Source organism: Mirounga leonina, unplaced genomic scaffold (genome assembly GCF_011800145.1).
Source record: "Mirounga leonina isolate KUSES-001 unplaced genomic scaffold, KU_Mleo_1.0 Mir_175, whole genome shotgun sequence".
Taxonomy (NCBI): domain Eukaryota; kingdom Metazoa; phylum Chordata; class Mammalia; order Carnivora; family Phocidae; genus Mirounga; species Mirounga leonina.
This window is the reverse complement of record NW_023270453.1, coordinates 34,916,307-34,922,769: the sequence shown is the minus strand read 5'-3', so window position 1 is coordinate 34,922,769 and position 6,463 is coordinate 34,916,307. Positions and strand designations below refer to the sequence as shown.

Genomic DNA, 6,463 nt, shown 5'->3' with positions numbered 1-6,463 from the left:
TTTAAAGATATAAAAACTCTTTAGATTTCCTGTGCATGCTATAAATATCTACATTTGTAAACCTCAAAATTCTAAAAATACCTTCCTTGTTTACAAACAAATCCGAAATAAGGCAAATCTTGACCTATATATATCGATACATACTGAAAATGCAGGATTCTTTTCTTTTAAGTTCAGCCAGGTACACTAGCTAAGCTAACAGAACGTTGCCTGTTAGAGATCTTTAAAGGACCTGCTTTAATGAACAGATCAAGGTGAAGCCATTGACATTGGCATATCAATTCTGTTGACAATCGAACAACTACAAAGTGCTCTACAAAAAGTCTGCTTAAGCAGTCCCTTGCAATTTGTGTATACATACCCTAACCTGGGGAGAACATTTATTTGCCTTTTTTCCCATAGAGTCTTATTCCCCACTGTATCCTAGCATTTAGCATGATTTCTGGTACAGGTGTATGTTCGATAAATAGCTGAATGAATGAACGAGTAAATGAATAGATGGGGATGTTTGGGAGAGCAAATGCCAGCTCTGGAATTGCTCAGACCAGTTCGTCGAGTCTGAGACTGTGAGTTTCCCCCTAACTGTAGGTAGCTCTGCAGAGAGAGGTGGGCCAGACCTAGAGCAACAGAAAAACAGCAGATGAAAGGACCATCCTTGCTGCAGAGGCACCCTGGCACTGAGTGATTATTTGTTTTCTCTAATACAATGTGAAAAGTGCTAATGGGATTAGCCTTTTGTGATGAATACTAATATGATATGAAAACAAATGCTAATATGCAATGTGAAATTGCTAACAGAGGAGGAAATTGCTAATAAAATGCAGTGGGCCTCAATGACAAATGCTTTGGACAGCACTCTGGTCTGGCCAGGGCTGGCTTGTGGTTCAGGAGTGACGGTAAGCTGGAACCACAGCATACGAGTTGCTTGGTGATGGGTGGATTTCAGTTGCTTCCTCCAAAATGACCTCTGTGTGGGTGGGGGTTTGGGAGAAGGCACCCACAGGATACACAGAAGCATGCACACATGGGCTTGCAGCCCCTGGAGGACCCAGCTGGGAGGTCTCTGTCAGGAAGTGAGAACGTGCCTCCTTGCACTTTTGTCACACATCTTTGAGCTTTACCAGAGTTCTGTCCTTTCTGTGGTGCTGGTTGGCTTTACTTCTACCTTGTGCCGTTGGTCAGGGAGCCATGCAAATGGAGAGGTAGATACAGAGTGAAGCAACTTGCCTCTGGACACAGAAATAGCAGCTGGGGCTAGATTCTACTTCTAGATTCCATTCCTCCTCTATCTCCCCACTCCCACTTCTTCACCTGCATCTTCTCTGCCTCCATCCATTCCCTCCCCCATCTCCTCCCTTTCTGCATCTCCTCTCCACCTCTTTCCCTTTCTGCCAGAAAACTGATCTTCCATCCCTTTGCTTATGGCAGAGAGTGGCTTAAATAAATAGCTTAGGTTGGTGAAAAAGATATGCATGGATGCAGGAAGTGACTGGGTTCTGGTCTCAGGTTCTGGGATCAGCGGTGGCCGCACAGGGTATGTTAACTCAAATGGATGATGCACTCTTGCAAAGTGGAAACCAGATGCAGTTCTTCAAGTAAAGGAACGGCGGAAGGAACGAGAGGAGAAAACCGAGATAAGAGGCTAACAGATTCTGATGACCATGATTGCCAGCACAATTGCTTTGACGGCAGGGGTGGGGGGAAGTGGAGGGACCCCCACATGGAGATGGCCCTGAGGAGCTCAGGACAAGAAGAGAGGACTCCATGGCAAGCAGAGGGGAGGATGGTGAGATTTTGTCTGTCAAACCACCCCAGCAAATGTGTCCAAAAGATAAAGGGCATCACAGGAAAGAGGAAAAGAGTGGAGGAGGAGAAGGTGGAGGGGAAGGTGATGAGTAGGGGATGGGGAGGACAGAGAGAAAGAGATGAGTTGATGGCCATTTGGAAGGGGGAGGCATGCTGGAATGAGAGAAGAAAGAGAATAGGGACACAGAAACGACACAGAGCAGAATAAAGTTCGCTGGCAATGGGAAAGACAAAACAGGAGGGAGATGGCAGGAGAACATTCCAGGAGAGAAAGGGACTGCCTTGATCAGTTAAAAGGAAGTAAGAGGAGGTGGCAGAAGAGCAGAAGGAGCAGAGCGCAGGGAGTGCAAGGCTCCACGGGAAATTTCTGCCCATCACCAAACCTGCCAAAGAAAGGACTCTGGCCACAAAGCCAGAGCAAATATGGCCTCTGAGCTGGGAGAATAGACACCTGTTCACCACCTACAGGATATCGGCAACAGTGGAAGGGAGACAGTTCAGCTGAGTCCTAGTCAGTGGAATCAGGGTCGGGTTCTAAGGAGAAGGAAGAGGAAGAAGAGGAGGAAGAAGAGGAGGAGAAGGAAGAAGAGGGAGAAGAGGCAGAGGAGGAAAAAGAAGAGGAGGAGGGGTGGAGGAGGAAGAGAAAGAGGAGGAGGAGGACCACCCTTCTGGACTTGACCGAAGAAGTGAGTGAAGAAGAAATGTAAAGACGGAAGACGAGAGAATGGAAGCATATCTTAGTTGTCCCGAGACTGGGGGCAAGTGAAGAAGGGGGTGAGGGCACCCTGCAGACAATGCACTGACCCAAGAAGATAGCGCCGAGGCCCTAGCCTTGTCACCGCTGACAAACAGGAGCTGCCGGAGGGAAGGAGGCATGTGCAGGGTGTGGACGGAGCAAAGGACAAGAACACAGACAGACAGGCTCTGAACAGGGAGAAGAAGGAGGGCTTTCCAATCACGGCGCTGAGGGAGGTGGACGCCATCCTCAGGGCCCAGCACCCAACCTGGGCTCCCTGGGAGACAGTCTTGTGCCTTGGCAGCATAGACAAGATCTGCATGGTGATGACCTCCATGGAGCACGGCCTTGGTGTGGGATGCAGGAGGGGGAGTTGACCGTGAAGCCGGTCCCATCTGGGGAGGGGAGCCCCTCATGCCCAGCTGGTATACATGATGTACCTGCCCCACAACTGGATCAAGCACCTCAACCTCAAGGCATCCAGCGTTGCTGAGCCAGCTGGTATCCTCAAGGCAGGGCGGGGGAGGGGGCGGGGGGCTTTGGGCTGGTGTGGGAGTACGGGTCCCCAGTGAAGTTGATACTCTGGTCGCCGTGACCATGTGGTACTGCACCCCAGAGTGTTGCTTGGTGCCAACAGTATACCTTGGCTGTGGACATGGGGTGGGAGGCTGCATCTTTGGGTAGCTGCTGACTCAGAAGCCACTGTTTCCTGGCAAGTTGGAAATATATCAGATCAACAAAGTGTTTAAGGACCAGGGGACCCCCAGCGAGAAAATCTGGCCTGGCTCTGATGACCTCCCCACACTTAAGAACATGACTTTCATCAAGAGCCCCTATACCACCTCAATTCTCAGATCTGGGCTTTGACCTCATGAACAAGTTCCCCACTGATGTCCATGGGCAGAGGACACCAGCTTCCCCCTGCCGACCACAAACCAGGGGGCCTTGGCCATGTGGGTCCTGGCTTCATCTTCAAGCTCTGAGGTTCTGAGTGGACCCCAGAACAACCCCAGGGAGCACTGGCTGATGAGGCTCAGCCAGGACCAGGCTGCAGTGGATCATCAGGGTCAAGTCTTGGGCTGCTCGTCTTGTTTGGTTTTCCATGTTTCCTTATTTCATATTGGCTTGTAGAATCAAATCACATTTGATTTACAACATCTACCTTACTCATCTACTCCTTCTCTTTCTCTCTGTCCTCCCCACCCCCTACTCATCACCTTCCCCTCCACCTTCTCCTCCTCCACTCTCTACCCCTGTGTTGCTTCTTTTCCATCTCCTCCTTCATCCCCTCCTCTTCCAAATGCTTATCCAAGGATCATTTATACCAGTAAAAACTAACAATTATTATGAAAACAGGATTTGGTTTGGGAGCAGCCCATTTTGGAGTCAAAATTAGACTAAAAACTTGTCTCGGCTACTGAGAGATTCTTCAAAGATGCGTAATTTCTCTGAGCCTCAGTTTCCATATCCATAAAAGTAGTTTTCTTTCTTTTTTTTTTTTAAAGATCTTATTTATTTGACAGATAGAGACATAGTGAGAGAGGGAACACAAGCAGGGGGAGTGAGAGAGGGAGAAGCAGCCTTCCTGCTGAGCAGGGAGCAATGTGGGGCTCGATCCCAGGACCCTGGGACCATGACCTGAGCCGAAGGCAGATGCTTAACGCCCCAAAAAGGAGTTTTCTTAATGGCAACTGTAACTCTGTGTAAATAGCGTTGTGAACTATAATTGCAGCTATTCAAAAGTGGGCATGGGGTGCCTGGGTGGCACAGTTGGTTAAGCTTTGGACTCTTGGTTTCAGCTCAGGTCATGATCTCAGGATCGTGAGATTGAGCCCCACGTCTGGCTCCACGCTCAGTGTGGAGTCTGCTTCAGATTCTGTCTCCTTCTTGTCTGCCCCTCCTGCTCGTGCTCTCTCTCTCTCTCAAATAAATAAACCTAGAAAAAAAAGTGGGTGTGCGTGGGGTAAGAGGACTGGGAGGGATATTGAAAAACTGAACATGGCTTACTAGAGTGATTTTTTTCCTCTTCAAATCTTTAAAACATAATGTTTCACTGTACTTCTATGGTTCTCAACCCTGTCAAACCCACTGCCCTCTTTTTAGAACTATTATTTTGTGACATCCCCTTTACTACCTAGAAATAAAAATCATAGATGATATAGCTCACTTGCACACATAATTTCATAAAAATTTAATATAATGCCCTAGCTGTATTGTAAGGGAGAATGGAAGGAAAGTAATTTACATAAAATAATATGTAATTCAATATGTAACTGCTTGACTGTGAATATAGAAGCCATGAGAAAGTAGGCAGATGCTCGCACCAATATCTAGAATCACCATGGATGGGACGCCTACCAAAGCCAACTGATAAGCTGTGTTTTGTTGAGGGCTCTAATACTTTAAGTGGCATTGCTACCAGTGGGGGGGTTTCCTGGAATGGTGAACGACTGCTGGTCAAGTTCTCAATTAAACAATGTGAGATTTACCATTCAGTCCAGACCTGGAGGCTTCCATGTAAATTAAGACTGTGAAAAATAACTTCGTGTTTAGAGGGAAAATAGAGTTTATAAATGAGTTTTTCATCCACTTGAGTGTCCAGAGAGACTCTGGAGTGCCAGCCAGTGTGTGGGGCGTTTCTTTGTGGCCTGAGGTTGTCCTTTCTATGGTGTGGTGTGGACCCTGTAAATATTCATAGCGCCCTATCTCCACCATTGTGTCCACCAAAAGCGATCCCACACATTTCCAAAATCCCCCCTGGGAGTTGGAATCTCCCATACTGAGAGCACGGCTGTATTTTAATTAAAAAATAAAAAGCAAACACCATGCTTTGGGAGGGCTTTGACAACCTCTGGGCTAGCATCACTCTCTCACTGAGGCTAAAAAGCAAGTGAGAATGGAAGCACTGGTCCAACATCTAGAAAACTGAAAGTGAACCAATTTTGTATCATCTACCCTGACAGGTTCGGCACGTCTCTCCTGTCACATTCCTGTCTCTCTTTAGAGTCGTTGTACAGAATCTTTCCACAGATCCATGTTACTGCTAATAGGATTTGTCTCAGACCGAGCGTTCAGCTTCCTGTTGTTCCCTGAGCCCATGGTGTATGCTCTCCTCTCCTTCCTGAGCCCAGCGGTCATTGTATTTCAGCTAATAAAATAATTCCCTGCCAGATGGCTGGGAAGAACATGGCCCCTGGGAGAAATGATAGTGCTGTCACCAAGGGCTGGACTGGTTGGTACCAGTTTGGATTAAAGCCAGACATTCCTAAGGTGAGGCTGACAGTTGGGTTTGCAACAGGCAGCCCCATCTGGGCAAAGCAGACGTTCCAGGACATTGGAACTCCCCAGCAGCAAGCAAGCTTCAGTCCATGCAATTGGTCCGAGGAAGCCTTTTCTGATGTTATTGTTCTGTCTGCTTCAGAGGTGGGGGAATTTGAGTAGGGCTTGGGATTTCAAAAGGAAAAAGTGCAACTCACATTGAGAATTTAAAGTTCCTGATCAAAAGCTCTCTATTCAGCCTTGTGATTCCAGCATGATACTGGAGGCTGAATCCTTCATTCCAAGCATTTTTTCCTATATTATTATTAAAAACTAGACAACAGGCCCCAAAAGAAATCACTAATGCTTACTGAGGCTTAATTATGTTTCAGATCTTCCAGAAATGGAGTCTTACAATGGTCAATTAGAAATTTCCTGATTAGTACTAGTCACGTCATCTGCCTGATAGACCCTGCCATTACCTTAAAGGAAAGTGACCTTGCACAACCAATCCACATTTTTTGTCTAGTATAACTTCCTTGTTACTACTGCCTTATGCCCACAAAAGTCTTTCATTTTGTACAGCTCCTCAGAGCTCCTTTCTGTCTGCTAGATGGGATGCTCCTGATTCATGAATCACTGAATGAAGCCAATAAGGTCTTT

The 6,463-nt window shown here is 47.1% G+C and overlaps 1 pseudogene; it reads left to right on the top strand.

Moving 5' to 3' along the window:
* The first annotated feature begins 833 nt into the window (after window positions 1-833).
* Window positions 834-5,983, top strand: LOC118022003 (annotated as a pseudogene).
* The last annotated feature ends 480 nt before the right edge of the window (window positions 5,984-6,463 follow it).